Genomic DNA, 17603 nt, shown 5'->3' with positions numbered 1-17603 from the left:
ACTCTCTGCTATAACTCAGAAACCTGGCACACTGGGTGCTCCCATCTGCAGTACGTTCATCAAGAAGGAGCACATTAAATGAAGTCCGTTGGGACTCTGTGCTCCTCACAGACTCAATGCATACTTGAGTGCTTAAGATGTGTAGGACAGGGGCTGGGGCTTCTGGGGAATGCAAAGATGGACTCAAAACGAATCCTCCAAGACTTACAGACTAGACAGGGAGAGAAGATACACAAAGAAATCACTTGACCCTAAGGCACAAAGCTAAATACACCATAAGACACAGAGCTATGGAAATTCAAAGGCAGTACACACATTTCCAGCTGGGGTGGGGGAACTCCTAGAAGAGGCTGGCAGAATATGAGATGTGGAGAAGACATCCAGAAAGTGGGTGTACAGAAAGACAGACTGGAATAAGCAAAGGCACAGACAGAGGCTGAAAGTCTCTTTGGCTCAATAATGAAATCATACTGAAATTCAGTTCTAAGCAAACTACCTTGATCACCAGTATCTTGAATATAAGACTTCAACCTTATTATGGACACAAGGGAGTGATGCCATCAGACTTTGCTCTGTGGTATGTGATTTGGTAGGAAGTGGACATTTGTGCTATAATTTGTAAGAAAACCTACAGTATTCTACTTTTCAAGCAATCAATCAAGTATTCTTGGAGGGTTAAACATGTCTTCTCTCCCGAGTGATGCAAGCGCTACAAAGTGCCTCTTCGAAATTGTCTAACAAATGGCCGTTGTGGAAATCTGTCCTTCTTGGAGCTATGGAGCCCAGGATCCTGTAGGGACGTGACAATCAAGTTAACATAAGCTGGATGATGAAGTCTGAATATTCTAATTTGGAATTCTGGAAGAGTCTCAGGGAATTCTCTGGCAGGCCCTCTTATCACTTTCCTCATTACGGACTTTGCTCGGGGGCTTCCTTAGCCCCCTTCCGACTTCCAGTCCTCGTGCTTCATTTAGCTGGCAGGCAGCTGCAGCACCTGACCTTCCTCTGATGCATTCTGGGAGGGTTTCTTTTGCCCCCACTTCTAGTTAGCATCATTGTCAGGTGCAGTCTTTGCTGGTGAGAGAGCCACAAAGCAACCAGCCAAAGGGTGATGTAGGGACAGCACCTGCAAACAGCTTCTCTTGAGAGGGGAGAGACTTGGAGACTGTGCCCAGGATGTTTACTCAGCATGAAACCCAAAGGGGAGGATTTGCCAAAGAATGAGAGGTCCCACATGAGATGGGGTGAGACAAGGGAAAAGTGGTAACTGGGACAGCATCTACTGCAATTTGCAGAACTATAGGATTTTAGGCCATCCGAGTACACGTCCCTCTAATCCTCTCAAGACAGACTGATATTAGCCGAATGTGAAAGCTCGGGAAACAGAAGCATAGAGAGGCAAAATGACTTCCCCGAGGCCAGACATCTGGCAAATGGTGGAGCTGGGATTTGAACCTAGGTCTGTCGGACTCCAGAGCCTAGGATCTCAACCATTTTGCTATGCTATTTGGTTGCTCTATTTCTTGGAACAATCTTGGGGAGACAGAGAGGACAGGCTGTTTAGCCTGTTTAGCAGGACACCCTTACTTACCTCACAGGCTATTATAAGGGTGGGAGATGAAGGTCAAGTCTTCCCACACAGCTAGTCTTCTGCCCCCACTGGTCAAATGGACTTTGACAGGAAATGACTCCCCCATCAAGGGTGCTTCCCTGTGGACCAACTCATATAAAACCACTCCAGATGAAAGGATGGCCCATGGATGAATTGAAACCACTTATTATTATAATCATTATCTGTGTAACATTTGGGCAGGAGGTAGCTCCTGACAGTTTCTTGTGAGAAGTTATGTCTGTCTGACTGAGCAGAGTTTAATTGAAAATGTCAACCACCTCGAAGATCATTAAGGTGAAGCTCTTAGCCTCAAGAAAAGACAAAACTGAAAACAATCATCTGTTGCAGCTTACAACCAGCTGTATTGGGGTGGACAGAAAACAAAAACAGTGAACATATGGCACTTGGGGCTTTTTGTAAGCCATTCAAGCGCCAAATCCTCAGGTTTGCTGTGAGAGAAAGAGATGCTCATTCTACACAGACACGTTCTGGGAAGCATGATAATGTAAGGGGCTGGATCCATGCAATCAAGACATCAGGAACACATACAAATGCAGGGAATCTCATCTGGAGAGTGACTTCTTGCGGTATTCTTTCTGCTTATTCTGACACAAAGCAACCAGTGAATCAGAACCACCTATAGTCAAAGCCTAATAATATTGCCAGTAGCTGTGGAGAATAATCATTCATCTTGTCTTGCTGTTTGCGTCTCCCTGCTCCTGCAGACACATACGTATAATACACATGCTCTGTGCACACAAACACACACCCCCGTGCCCACACGCACACGTACATCATCAGGGGTTGCCCCTCAGTTATATAAGCTCAGCCAAGGATCCCAAGATCTACTAAGAGGCTGGGATCCTTGGTACATTTATAAATAGTTCCCGTCCAGTATTCAGTATTTCCTTACTACTTTCTGAAGCAACAAAAAAAAATGTCACTCTTAGAGAAAAGATGCATTTCATACATATGGGATTTTTTTTTACTACCAATATTAAAAATAAGAAAAGGAAGAAGTGGATAAAATTCAGATATTAACACATAGGATTGTTCTGAAAAACTGGGGTCCTTAAAATATATACACGGTGCCACATAAAATCTTTTCTTCCCATTGTGAAGCAGATGCCCCCAAATTTAGTACTGTGTCACTGAATTTTATAAAACCCCATCTGGTGATACACAAGGTATGTCAATAACATAAACATCAGGAACTGGTTATGAAAGGCTCTGTCTATGGACTCAGACCACCTGGGTTCAAATCCTGGCTCTACCACTGACCAGCTGTGTAACCTTGGTCAAGTTACCTTCCTTCTTTGAGCTTCAGTGGCTTCATTTGTAAATTGGAGATAAAAGCCAGACCTAGAACCCCATAGGGAAAAAGCACTCAGCACGGTGTTTGACACATGGAAAGCCCTCAGTAAGTGGGAGCTGTGGTTAAGTTGCAGCGGACACTAGGTCTGGGAGAGTGCTAACAGATGACCTACCAATTATCTTGAATGTCAAACAGGTGTCCTGTTTCATATACAAGGAAACCGGGAACTACGAAGCTTTCTGAAGGAGGAGCGGATGATAAAGAGACCTGTAAGGAAGCTAAGACAGTGGGGTTTTATAGATATAAATGGAGAAATGTAGAGTGCAGTGGCCACCTAGGACGTCTGTCTGACCATCCATGGCTAATCCCATCTGTCTCTGAATGAGAAGGGTAGAAATGACAAAGGCAAGGAAAGAGCCTTAAAAGAATATTTTTAAAGGAGGAGGAGGAAGAGGAAAGGAGGAGAAGAAAAAGGAGGAAAGAGAGAGGAGAAAAAGGGGAAAGGGGAGGAAAGAGGGGAGAGAGGCAGATAGGAAAGAAGGAAGCAAGGAAGGAGAGAAAGAAGGGCAGGAATGAGGGAGGAAAAAAGACTTTTTGTGTTTTGATCTGTTTCAGAAAAACAAAGAGTGGCCAAAATGACCTAGGTTTTGTCATCATTCTAACTAGACAGTATTTAGGGATCCCTCAGGGCTGACTTTCAGAGTCCCAAGGTTTCCTGACGTCCATTCATTCAATTTATTCAGCAATTCCTTACTGGGTAGCCACTATGTAGACATCATGCTAGGTTCTGAGAACACAATGATGGGAAAAAAAGACAATAAGATGGCCCTTTTGGAGCCAAAAATCTAGATGTACAGAGAGCTATAAAAACAATTAACCACAGAAATAAGTCATTAATATCAATTATGTTGTGTGTTAAAAGTGGGATCCCTGGGGCACCTGGGTGGCTCAGTGGGTTAGGCCGCTGCCTTCGGCTCAGGTCATGATCTCGGGGTCCTGGGATCGAGTCCCGCGTCGGGCTCTCTGCTCAGCAGGGAGCCTGCTTCCCTCTCTCTCTCTCTGCCTGCCTCTCTGCCTACTTGTGATCTGTGTCTGTCAAATAAATAAATAAAATCTTTAAAAAAAAAAAAAAAGTGGGATCCCTGACCAGATCCAGATCCTTATGGAAAAACTTCTAGACAGACAGGTGTCCCTTACAGAATCTGAAGAGAAGACTTCTTACCTAACTTCCAGAATTAATCTGTCTTCTAGAATCAGGGGAGGTGAGCTGAGTGGATTTTACATAAAGAGAATGTTCATGCTTATTGTCAGGAGCAGCCTAGAGGCCTGGGAAAGATTTGAGCCATCCCTGAAATCTCAGCTGAAATGGGAAGCAGAAAGGGAGGGCAGAGGAGAGCCCGGAAGGGGGTGAGGGAGGGAAGACCTGGAATATTCTGCACAGCATAACTGCTGTAAGTCATGGTCAGTCAAGTCACTTAGAAGCACTTCTCTCGTAATCTATAGAAAATAAGATTAGGCAACGTCAGCAACAGAAAATACCTGACAGTCACCGCTCCTCCTCTCTGTGTGCTGGGAATAACGTCACTGCTTTGTCATAGCACTGCCTTCTTTCTATGCCCCTCAGCACAGCAGGGCGGGCCCCCACTGGCAATAGATTTGCATAAGTAGGAGAGACAAAACGGATGTTAAAGTCCTTCAGTTATTAGGGTCCTTCATAATCTACGCCATGACCATCTGTAACTCTAGAGTCTGGGGGTAAGCAGAAGAATTGCAGCCAGTAGAATTTGTCAAGGATGAGGAACCATGTCAGGGCAAAGCTGCCCATGAAAGCAGAGTTGGAAAGGGAATCCTTTCCCTCGGATGTAGAAATGGGGAGGGGAGAACAGTAGAATTATGGCAGCTTATTGTAAAAGCCCTTCACTAAATGGGTGACTCCATCAAAACCCAGCTTGGTTTATAAAGCACTAGTTCTCTATTTTTCCCTAAAACTGCAACATGAAAAATCTTAGCATATGCTGAAGAACTTGCAATGATCCTTAAAGGAAACAAAGCCTTTCTTTCTAGAGGATGGATATGCTTCCTTAAGGACTACGCAGGAGCCCAGAGTGATAGGCTGCCGTGGGAAGCAGACCTTCCAGTTTCCTGCATGGGGGTGGGGTGGGAGCATGGAGAGCACTTTGGAAACATCCCCAACATTCTCCCAGGGTGGAGCCCTCATTCCCTTCTTGGCTCTGCGGGATCTGCCTTCTTCTCACACATCTGCTCCTCTCGGTGATGTCAGGGGAGGCCTGAGGGCAGACCAATGGCCGCTTCTGCTTAGCCAAAGGATGAGGAAGCTAGTTAACTACAAGATATAAATAGAACAACAAAGACCCCAGTGGAGGAATATACATTGGGAGGAACGTACATGCTTTAAAAAAAAAAAAGTATGCCACTAGAACAGGGGCATTACACAAGTATACTGAATAAGGGCCAAAACTGCTTAAAATGGTTCTCAAAAATATAAGTCTTTCTGAGATTGCTTCTTGGGTATGTTATTTTTATCTATTCCACTGGGATTAAGCATGGCCTAGAATCCCAGCTTGAAAGGGAAGAGCAAATTTTGCACTAGCTATCTCTCCGTATTCATCAGTACTCATCAGCAATTTGGATGCGGACACCCTTGACACTAAGACAGCATAACTAAAGCCTGAGAGGAGGCCAGTCTGAGCTCCACCAGAGCCAGATGGACCCTACGTGGTTTCCTTCCATCTCAAGCCCTGCTCGGTAGCTCTGCCTTTGATTGACATGTGACATTCTTGTCTTCGTGGACAGAGAAGCCAACCTCTTGATGGTTATCGACAACAGAAAATGTCATGTCTGAATATGCCTCGGCCAGACCTTCCTCCCTCACTTCATTTCCTGTCTCCTGCCCCTCAGTTTATTTTAATTATACAATGAAAACTCTCTAGTATGGAATGGCTGCCTGCTGTATCACACAAACCCTTAATTGTACTCTGGAGTTGGATCGTGGCATTTTATCACCCTGCAATGGTAAAAGGCACATTTGCAACAGGAGTAGGTCATGGAATATTTTCTGGAAATGCCAATGGATTTCAAGACCCCTCCTTTTATATGCCAGACATTTGTGATTTTGTCTGTGCATACAGGAGAACAGTAACTTAACATTCCCTTTTATACCTTTTCCTACTCTCCTTGGAATCCTATATAATTCCCAATTGATTGATGAATATTAATGCCCTAATCCATAATCACTTGTCTCTAATTCACAAAAGCAGTTGAACAGATTTAATTTGTATATTATCACAGTTCCCATACCACAATTATGTGCAAATTTATAACCCTTCTTGCTCTTTTAAAACATTTTCATCAGTAGGAAGACAAATTACAATAGAGAATTTATGTTCAGGCTTTTCCCAAAAGAGGCCACCTCAACAAGTAAGATAATTTCATGGAAGACAAAAAAGTGACCCATGCCCAATCTAGACATGGCTGGTCAATCTAGAACTTTCGTTCAGCTGTCCATCAATGCCCCCTCTTAACAAACACAGGCCTTCCCCCCATTGCATGTATTCAGTAACTTCCCTGAGTTTCCCCAACCATGAATGTGCTCTGGCTCAAATGCACCACTCCCCAATATGTAACCAAGGATCTCCACACTTGAGATCTCACCTGTTGAATACTTATCCCCTAATTCACACTAAGCACAAATTCTCTTCTGGTAACCCCATTCCCTAGCTCAATCCAGACCTCCAGGGAGAAGGGTTCATGTGTTCCCATGGTTTATAAGTCCTGGTCCCCACAGCAGTATTTTTCACTTGACAGATTAATGTTGTATCACTTCTAAGCAATTTTCAGTGGTGCAAGGGTAGTGCCTGTTCACAGATGTTTCCCTAAAACTGCTACGGAAAATGAAAGGTTTCAGGCTAGCTAGCTTCCACAGAGGCAGTGAGCTAAGGAGAAATGGATTACGGATGCCTTACTGATGTTTACCAGTGCTTTTCTGCTTCCTGGCCCAAAGGTGTCTGATTAACACTCATGAACCTAGCTTCTCTTGGCACTCCTACCTACTTCCCCTGGATGCTATTCACTCAGGACTTGGGGAGAAGCAAGTTCTATGTAACAACCCCATTCACTAATCCTTAGTGAGTGAACTCGAGAAAAGGTACTCAGGACAGGCTTAAGGTCCAGGATCAGGAGTCAACAAAGAAGAGCAATCTGTTCTTCATACTGTCATTTCCCAACAAAACTCAGACCAAGTGAATGTTTTAATAGAGCAGTCCAATTCACGTGCTGTCGTCTGGCCTTTATGGAACTAAGAAGGACCTGACTCATGTGGGCCATGCCCGGCCAGTGTCTTGCAAAGAGAAGATGTTTAATGAAAGTTATTTTGAGGTCTTAAAACACAAACACATGCACACACGCACAAGATGTCTTAAGAAATTCAGATGCTGGTGAAATTGCAGCAACCTGAGAATCACGCAGAAATAGTAATGGTATTTTCCCAGTGGCCTAGCAGACACCCCTCAGGTATGACATCTTTGGATCTGAGAAAGGAAAAGGTGACCAGTGAATGATGTGAACCACCCAAAATGTCATCATGGCTGAGCTCCTTGGGAGTGTACGGGGCTAATTTGGTGGAGTTTGTCCAAAAGTCAGACTTCCCAGCCCACTCTAACCCATGCTCACGCCCACTTTGAATCCCCCTATGCTGGGGTAGAAACCAGGAAGGTGTGGTACCTCAGAGGAGAAAGCAAGTCCAGGGTACCTAGCTCTAGCCAACTGTTGCCATGTGGGAACGGCAACCCCATGTTGCTAGACCTTCTGACTTTTTAAAAGAAGATGGGAATTTGGATTTTTACATAAATCTTCCAATTTCTAAGTATTAGCTCAAATTTAAAAGGCGAGAAATAAAAGCCAAACAAAGCACATCAGACTTTGGCTGAACTCAGCGCACAATTTACCATTTTGCAATCCCTGAACTCTTGGATTCATGTGGCATGGAACCACACTCAGCTTTTACATTATTTCTCTTCTCACTTAGCAAGTTGTGGCTTTCCAAATAGACTATAAACACTTTTGACCCCGACACACTTTTGGCCGGGTGGGCCTGGAATGCCATGCGTTTACTAAACAGAAACTCTATTATATATTGCCATGTTGAACAATGGCTACAGGCAGATGTAGCGTTTCCCAAAAGAGAGAATGCCAAACTAAAAGAGGGAACTTGGCATCAATGTGAGTGACTGCTCCTCCTTCTCTCCTCCATTCTTTTTTCTTCCTGGCAGGTGCATGTTCGCAATGGTGATTTCTCATTTAATTGCTAAGTATTTCCACGGCAGAGTAAAATCCATCATGGACCAGACATGAGAGTATGCTAATTCCCCATTTCTTTGGTAATGCACAGATTCAATGGGGTCTTCTTCCCGCCAACGTGCGTTCATAAATGCCATTAATAGTAATGGGAGTCAAATGCAAAATATGACTGAGTAAGTAGGCCCTAGTGCATGAAATATATTCTCAACCACAAGGACAGGCTGCCGCACAGCTCACTGCCTTGTACTAAATTAGGAGCTGGGGATTCTCTGATTGGGACCAAGATGGTGATAATGACAAATAAAAAGAAAAAGCCAGTCCCTGTTCCCCGCTTATCCACTACGAAGACTGTCCCTGACTTACAGGTCAGAGACAATGAGGAGCTTTGAAGCTTGGAAACAGAGACAGGGCACAGAAAGATGCAAACTCCTGGCCTTGCGGGGGAATTAATGAAACACAACTAAGCCGGTTCAACACTGCTGCCCTTCAGTCATCCCACCCACTAAAAGACACTGTTAAAAACCCGCCAGCTTTTATTAGCAGAAACAAACGAAGTCGACTACCGAGCACTCAGGAGTTTTTCATCCTGAAAGTCCAGGATGGCTTTGGCATAATAAAGGTCATATCTCCTAACCACGCTAATGTTCACAGAGCAACCTGAGCTCCAGGCAAGGGCCAGGCTGGTTTCTCAGTATTCCCCCTGTAGAAGGTGTTGCCGATTAAACTATCACATTTCAAAGGGCTCCTTACAGTAAATAGGAAAGAAAGGAAAAAAGAGATCCAGGGCCTTTTGTTAGTCAAAAAGCTAGGGAAAGGCGATAATTAACCCATTTTTGTAGAGAAATCATTTGGACAAAAGTCAAGGGATTTACCACCCTGTCAATTGTTAAGTCTAGATAAGGACATTATACTCCACTGCACAAAGGGTGGCTGAGATGGTGAATGGAAAGTAGGCCACTACTACTACTTTACCTCACATCTGAAAAAAGACTTTTTTTTTTTGTCCTTCTCGTGCAGTGATGGACTAAAGGATTTTTCCCCCCTTGCACTGAAAACATAACTTCAGAGCCTGGCTTTTGCATTTTGTTAAATATTCAAAGGTATTGTGCAATTAGCATGTCATTAATGAATAATTAATTACAGCTAAAGCAGCCTTCAGATTTTTGCAGCTAAATTATTTAAACAGCAAATATAACAATACCATGCAATGTTCTCATTCGGTTTTCTGTTATTGCATTATTTGAAAGGAACGGCAATATTACTTTTCATTAGTTGCAAGAATTATGTGCAACAAAAGCTGTTTTCATTTTTTTTTTTACCTAAAAGTTGCTTCATGTGCCCTAAAAGGGAAAATTAATTCAATTCAGATTGGATTTCCTAAGAATTAATTAGCTGCAAATATCTGAAAACTGTGGCGAGGGATATAAGGCTTAGATATCTGAACTTGAAAGAAAAAAGTAAACCTATTTAAACCTGTCCTTTAAAAGGACTCCTGCACAAAAGTACCCTTTTCTAGGTATTTGGTTACCACTTCTAAAAGAGGAAGCCTGTTAAAAAATCCTTTTGTTTTATTTTTTAAGCAAGAGACTATTACAAAGTTACCCCCAGCAAATAGTCAAAGAGTTACAGAGAAAGTAGTTTAAGCTGCAGGAGGACACATATCACCAGGAAGACGTGAGTTCATATTTATAAGCTGCACATCTGGGTTCAGTTGACTTATCCATCTGCTAACTACACCAGTAAACAGTATGTCTGGGACCCTCAAATGCTTGCATCCATCACAAATTCCTGCTTTAATTGTGTGTTTACGTGGCAAACCTCTGCTGAAGTATATTTTAAGACTGTTTTAAGAAGTTGTAATGGCCCCTTTCTTCTTCCTATTAACTCCAACACATTTTATTTACCATTACGACAGACCACGATTTTCCAAGTCTCAAAGATAAATAAATGGCTGTGATTGTCCTGGCCCGGGGAGGGGGGGTGGGGAGAGGCGGCAGAAACGCAGGGACTGAGGGCTCTAACCTGTCGGGTCTGATGAGCTGGGGACTCTCTCACAAAAGTCAGTGCCTTGAGTTCCAAGTTCAAAGCTCAGTAATGACAGCGTGTTTAAAGTTCATTCTCCTAAATTCAGGAAATCAACAATTGTACACACCTCTCTAGAGGGAGAAGGAGAGGAAGACTTGGGGAGAAAGATCGAATCACAGTTTGGGAAGATAAGATGCTGCCCATAGCTCCCTACTTTTTCCTTAATTAGTTGGGTACCAGTCTGCATGCTAAGGCCCACCTCCGTTTGAGCGTTACAGGGTGGGATTCTCAAGGCACTGAGGGAGGCCACAGCTGCTGAGGAGCCCAAGGGTCAAAGAAGAGGATAGTCTGTGGCCTTGCTAGACATTCAGCCCACAATTCTATAACTGAGTTTCATAAGCATGCTGAAAGCATGGGCTCTTTTTTTTTTTTTTTAAAGGGGGAAAAGCTACCTTCCATAATTATGCACAGTGTTCTGCCCAAAAGGGGAGATTTTACCCAACCTGCCTTTTACATTTCTGTGTGTAGCAGGATGTCAAATTTCACATAACCTCGTGAAACCACTTCTCGGGTTTGGGGAACTGAAAGTCTTATGTGCCTGTGTATTATTGTGCTGATGCAAATAGTTAAACTTTTCTATGCGACTAACCATCATGTTCTCAGGGTCCCCTGTACACAGCTTGCAGTTCCCAGCTTTGCGGTAAATGAGTAGATGGATGTGTGGCTGAGGGGGTGGGGTGGGGGTGGTGGCAAGCTGCACACCCACCCTGAAGCTTAAGAGTCCTTCTGGCACAATCTAATCAAAGGACGGTACAGCAGTAGGTGCTTCACCCAGGCCAAGAAAACTATGGCTTGTCAAAAACATTAAAATCCAAATGCGCCAACAGCGGTGCCAAATCGACACACAGGCCTTGCAAACACAGAATCCAGACAAACTGAATTAAATTACAACCAGTGTATAATTAATTCGTTTTTGAAGATTGTGCCATGAGAACAAAAATGCCATCCATTTGCCAAGAATCATTCTTAGGGGCACCCCTACTTAATAATGCCTCTGTAGGCAACAGAAACATCCATTGGCATTGGCTACAAACCTAAGGACGGGGTGAGCAGGGGCGGGAGGCAGGGGAAGGAAGATTCCAGGAAGTATGACCTTTCTATCAACCTAGTGGAATCTGGTAGCCATGTGGACATGGCGTGGTCCCCTGGCCTTCCTGACCTCAAATGCCAGCCTCACTATGCCTAAGATGCTAAAGTTAGAAACGTACTACTCTCCGTGAGGTACTGCCCTTTCTAGCCACCGTCTTTTAAGGACGCATGCTCATGGGAAGGGTAGAAAGAATAAGAGACCAGGGTAGTAATGCTTCATGTGAATTTATTCTCAGATCATTATTTCTAGGACTTCAGGAGCCAAGAAACATTAGGACCCTGAGTCTATGGGGAAAGGAAACTAAAATAAAAGAAAAAGGAGAAATATCCTGAAATTTAACATAGAATATTATGTGCCAAGCAGTTTTTCCTGCAGCCCTCGGGGGCACATAAAATTTTACAAAGAAGTAAGAGTGGAGGAGAAGGGCACCTGGGTGGCTCAGTGGGTTAAGCGTCTGCCTTTAGCTCAGGTCATGATCTCAGGTTCCTGGGATGGAGCCCCGCATCTGGCTTTCTGCTCAGCGGGGAGCCTGCCTCCCCTTCTCTCACTGACTGCCTCTCTGCCTATTTGTGATTTCTGCCAAATAAATAAATAAAACCTTAAAAAAAAAAGAAGAGTACATAAGATTCAAGTAACAAGTCTTAGGATTTATAGCTAGTAAGTGGCAGAAGCAAGATTCAAACCCAGGGCGGACCCAACAGCCTGGGATCTTAGCACTCTGCTCTTCATATCACCAAGAGCCAGATCTCACCCTCTCTCTTTCCAGGACACAGAAGCCAGAGTGAGACTTAACATGTGACCACTTTTTAAACAAACGAGGGTTCACGTCAGAATGAATTCCACCCCATGGCCGCCTGTCACTTTGGGACGCTCTGCTTGAGAGCGTGAGCAGCTTCTCACAGGATCCGGGCAGTGTTCTGAGTTCACCTCAGTGTATCCTTCCTCACAGGCACTCATCATTTCTGATCCAAAATGGCCTTTAACAGGCTGATGCTTTACACCAGCCTTGGCACCAAATTGCTGCTGACTGTTTCCAAATCTCAGAACAGCCCTCGAAGAGTGGAAGTATGCTACCACTGAGAGCATTCATGAGAAGGTGTTGCAAGTTTGAGAATGGCTTTAGAGGAAGAAAAACACGCTTAGCAATGGCATTGGTGAAGGAAGAATGACTGTGGCCATAGTGGTTGCTCATTCATTCATGCAACGAATACTGACGTGTTACAAGCTCCTGCTTGAGTGTGCCAGTCACGGAACTAAGTTAATAAATATAAATACATGTGTGGGCCTTTAGCATTTAGAAGCATGTCTCAAGTCGCAAATATAATAAATGACAAAGCCAAGATTTGAACCCAGGTGGAACGCCAACACACACACTCCAACCCACTTACTATTCTGCCAACAAGTCTGCTAATTTGGAGTGAGGATGGCTATAGCCCCTCACAGGCCTTCCCGGGTCAAATTCCATGGACAGTGTCCTTTCACTGAATTGCAGGCATGTTTGCACCAGGAGCAGAGTGAGAACACCTACCTCTGAAAGGACATCCGTGCCGTTAAAAGGAAGATATGTCATGAGAAAGAAGTTCTAGGGGCTTTTCACTACGGGAGTTCAAAACTGGAATTTTAACTGGAAGCTTAATTATAGATCTTATCTTAAAATTCACACACAAACACACACACACACACACACACACACACACACACACACCCTATCAGATATGTCCTCTACAACAACCATTGAAAGTGTGTTTTAACTCATGACCTCAGGATCTTCCAAGTTATTTTTCAAACACCCAAGTTCTTTGGAAGAGACCATCTACCAAAAGAAGAAGCATAACATCTTAGAGAAAGATTCCAGTGGAATTATCAAGAACAGAAGTTCTAGGTGTTAAGCACGCACTCTCACTGACATTCTACTGACTGAAAATACTCGTAGCTCCCAAATGTATGAGTGCCCTGTGCCATGCTCTCTGCTGAGGTCTTCACATTCATTATGTCATTTATTCTTCTAGAAGCACCCCGTGGGATGGGTGTGATTATCCCTGTTTTACAGATGAGAAAACTGAGGCTTTGAAAATTTAAATATTACACAAAGAGCCAATCAAACTAGAGGAAAAGTTTTCACCAAACCTTCTGTGAGGAACTGCAATGCTAAGCATGGTGGTGAATGCAAGAAAGTGGGAGATACTGACCTTCTCCATCAAGGGCCAGGAATTTAAATTGCAAAGATCAAGACACATAAAAAGAAACAAATTGATGAGGCAGACCTAAACAAGAAATCCCAAGGAGGCAAGAACCAATTCTATATTGTTGCAAATTGGGTCCCTAGAGCTGGGCACAGTATTTGGTCTTTCAACAGGCTGAATAAACAATTATTGATAAATGTAGAAAATAGTGTGGCAAGCGAGTATTTGAGAATTCTCGGACGATGCTGCCTCCTGAGCATTTGGTTAATCGGGGCTTAAGGGAAAACCAGTCCTGACTATACAACTCCCCTCTGAAGACCCCTGACAGAAGGTGCTTCCGTGAAGCTGGGCTCCGCTTTGATGGCATGTGCCTCTTATTTTGATTGGATTGGGCACCGGGGGCCTAGAAGGCTTTATCGGAAAATTTCCATTTCTCTTTGTCCATATTCTGCCACGGATGGTTCTTCTGCCAAACATTTCATAGCTACCTTAAAGCCAAACAATATTTTTCAAGGGAAGTGACTGGCAAACAGCCATCACCTCTGATGCAGAAAAATACCAACATCACTCTCAGGCTTAAATGCCTCCAAGGAGACCCCTCAAACGAAGGAGTCTTTACAACCAATCTGATTTTCTTTTTCATTCCCCTTTTGTGGAAATATCTTTTACACAAGGCTTAAAGGAAAAAAAGGGGAGGAAAATAAGAAGAAGAAAAAGCAAAGAAAAAGAAAACCTGCCTTAAATGAAAAATTCCAATCTTGCCTTTGTAAAAATCCTCCAAGCCCCAGTCAGCTGCCCCTCCCCCTTTATCCAGGCCTCTGTGTTTCCAGGCAAAGGGGTTAGAAAGCTGTTGAAAAACATTCTCCTGCTGTATTGAGACTGACATCTGACAGAGCTCCGTGGTGTCCTAACTTGGGTGAATTTAAATGACAAGCTTGGCTTTATAAGCAAGGGATCCTCTTTTACAATAGAACAGCATGATTGCTTCATGGTAGAGGGGGGAAAAGAGGAAGAATCAAAGTTTTCTTCAAATCCCCAGTGGTGCCATTGACCTGTCAGAAGGTTGTGACCCACTCCTGTTAATCCATGCAAATCAGATGCCTCCAATTTGTGCTACTGATTGGACTACTACACCTTTAGATTCAGGAAGCGGCTTTAGAGCGAGGTTCCTATCACAGAGTTCAGTTCACCTCTCATTTTTTTCTTCTTCAAAAACATGATGACAGCTGACTTCCTTCCCGCCCTGCCCTTGCTCAGTGAGGGAAGACTGTCTGATGGTTTCCTGATTAGCATCAAGGCAAAAGCAGCATGTTTTTCATAGACTAACGCTATTACCTAAATTATAGGCCTGTTGCTCTCAGCATTTTCCCCCCACAGACAGGTTAATATACACATCCCACTGGTATTATTGCTTTGCTAACAGTCACCCAATCATTTTTATAACATAGGGGGGTAAAGACCTGGTATTCCCTGGAACAAGCTTCGGATCCAGAAGAGAGAATCTTATAAAACCAGAAACGCTGTTTCAAATCATCCCATTCAAATCGTAACAACACTCCCCAGGTTCGATGCCGTGTGCTATTTGCATTTTAAGCCTTGAGTAATTTCAAGCAGAAACATTCAGAAACAGGAAATTTAAAGGCTGGTATTTTGGATATCAGTCGTAAACTGGACCATGTGATTCCCACATCACTCAAGTGGTCCTGGTCATTTTGAACTGATTATTTATACAGTGTAAGTGACCAGAATTTTTGTGAATCATAGCAAGGTAATTTGAAATCCTAGGGAGAGGAGGAGTTCTCTAAAGGATGTTAGTAAATTTTCATTTTCTGAAACTTGGAAAATTACTATCTTAAAGGACCCCTGAATATCACATATGAACAATAAATAAAATAGTAATAACTATTTTTGCCTATATTTTGGAAAAATGCTATACCCAAAAGCAAAAAAAAATTTTTTTAAATGATAAAATGAACAGGTATAAACACAATGAAAAAATTAAAATAAAAACTCTACTTAAGGATATTAAAGACTAGAGTAAATGGAGATACATATATATCCATGCATATTCATTCATCGTTTCATTCACTGTAGGAAGGCTTAATATAGTATAGACGTCAACTTCCTTGAACTTTAATATAACTTTGATTCTTGACAGAATTATTTTTTATTTAACTAAAAAAAATGATTCTATAGTTTATATATAAGAATAAGCAATAATTGTTATGAAAATTGAAAGGCATTGTAATATTAAAAGCTTATTTATACCTACAGAAATTTAAATTGTGCAGTAAGGGAATCAGACCAGACAGACCAATCAACGGACAAAATAAGAAGCATGTGCTTATACATGTGCTTATATATGGGCTTTAGTTAAGGTTGATATTCAAAACAGCAGAACTGACAGCAACATTGGCACCAGAGCTCCAGTCTGGGGGTCAACACACCTACCTTCCTCAAGGTATCAAGAGAGGTCCTCTTAATTGCTAAAGAACGGTCTGTTCAACCATAAAAACAAGGCAATCATATCATTTACAACAACATAGATGGACGTTGAAGGCATTATGCTAAGTGAAATAAAGAAAGACAACTACTGTATGATCTCATTTACATGTGGAATCTTAAAACAACACAAAACAACCAACCTTCTAGAAAAAGAGATCAGACTCTGATTACCAGAGGCAGAGAGTAGGGGGAGGTAGAAATGGAGGACCATGGTCGAAAGGTACAAACTTCCAGTTATACATAAGTACTGGGGATGTCATGTACAACATGATGACTATAGCTAACACTGCTGTATGATACAGAGGAAAGTCATCACCGGGGAAATCCTAGCAGTCTCATCAGAAAAAGAACACTTTTTTCCTTTTTCCCCTTCCTCTACCTTTTCTTTTTATGGTATCCACATAAGAAGACGCATATTAATTAAAATTAAACCTACTGTGGTGATCATTTTATAATATATGTGTATCAAACCATCATGGTGTACACCTTAAATGTATACAGTGATGTATATTAATTATTTCTCAATAAAACTAAGGGGGGGAAGAAAAAACAAAAAAGGGTCTGAACTGAGGGGGAAGGAAGGATGTAGACGGGGATCAGAGTAGCAGCTATCTACCAACTAGCACAGAAGCATTTTAAGATTTTAATAAGTGTATGATTAAGAGACTTAAATATAGTACAATTTTAAATCTCTGAGTATAAAAAAAGTTAAAATTAAAATTAGAGGACCAATAACAAACTGGAGGAAAATAATTTGAATGGCATATTGTGAAAAACGAAAAAAAAGATAAGCTCGATGGTGGTTTTAAATGATCCACATGTTTGGGACACCTGGGTGGCTCCGTTGGTTAAGCAGCTGCCTTCGGCTCAGGTCATGATCCCAGCGTCCTGAGATGGAGTCCCATGTCTGGCTCCTTGCTCAGCGGGGAGCCTGCTTCTCCCTCTGCTTCTGTCTGCCACTCTGTCTGCCTGTGCTCACTCTCTTTGATAAATAAAATCTTAAAAAAAAAAACAAAACTTTAAATGGTCCACATGTTTTAAATGGCATGAGAACACTCAAGCAATCCTAAAAGGCTTGTGCAACAAAATACCAAGTCTCCCGCCAACAGCCTAGTGTGTGCTGCATCTTGGAGGCAGATCCCCAGCCCCAGTCAAGCCTTCAGATGGCTATCACTGTTCTTGAATTCCTATAGGTAATAAATACTTATTATTTTTAAACCTGAGTAAAAAATCCATGAGAAAAAATAAAAAGAAGGAAAAGGAGAAAATGAAGAGATAATTCACAAATAATAAAAGATATAAATGAGGGAAAAAAACGCAAAGAAATATATGCAACTGCATTACTAAGTACAAAACACAAATTAAGATAGGAAGTAGATATTAGCAGTTTTCAGTTTACTAAGTTGACAAAGCAGAAAGTAAGAAAGTTCTGTTGAGGATGCCCATAAATGGAATTCTCTTAAAATGGCGGTGGGAGTGTCACTAGGTAAAATCTTT

At 42.4% G+C, this 17603-nt stretch overlaps 1 protein-coding gene across 6 annotated transcripts in view; it reads right to left on the bottom strand.

Moving 5' to 3' along the window:
- EBF1 (EBF transcription factor 1) overlaps positions 1-17603 on the bottom strand; it is a 387643-nt gene that overhangs the window by 237769 nt on the left and 132271 nt on the right. The window lies entirely within an intron of this gene.

Source organism: Meles meles, chromosome 3 (assembly GCF_922984935.1).
Source record: "Meles meles chromosome 3, mMelMel3.1 paternal haplotype, whole genome shotgun sequence".
NCBI classification, from domain to species: domain Eukaryota; kingdom Metazoa; phylum Chordata; class Mammalia; order Carnivora; family Mustelidae; genus Meles; species Meles meles.
Note: the sequence above shows the minus strand (reverse complement) of the source record. Positions and strands in the feature narration are given on the sequence as shown.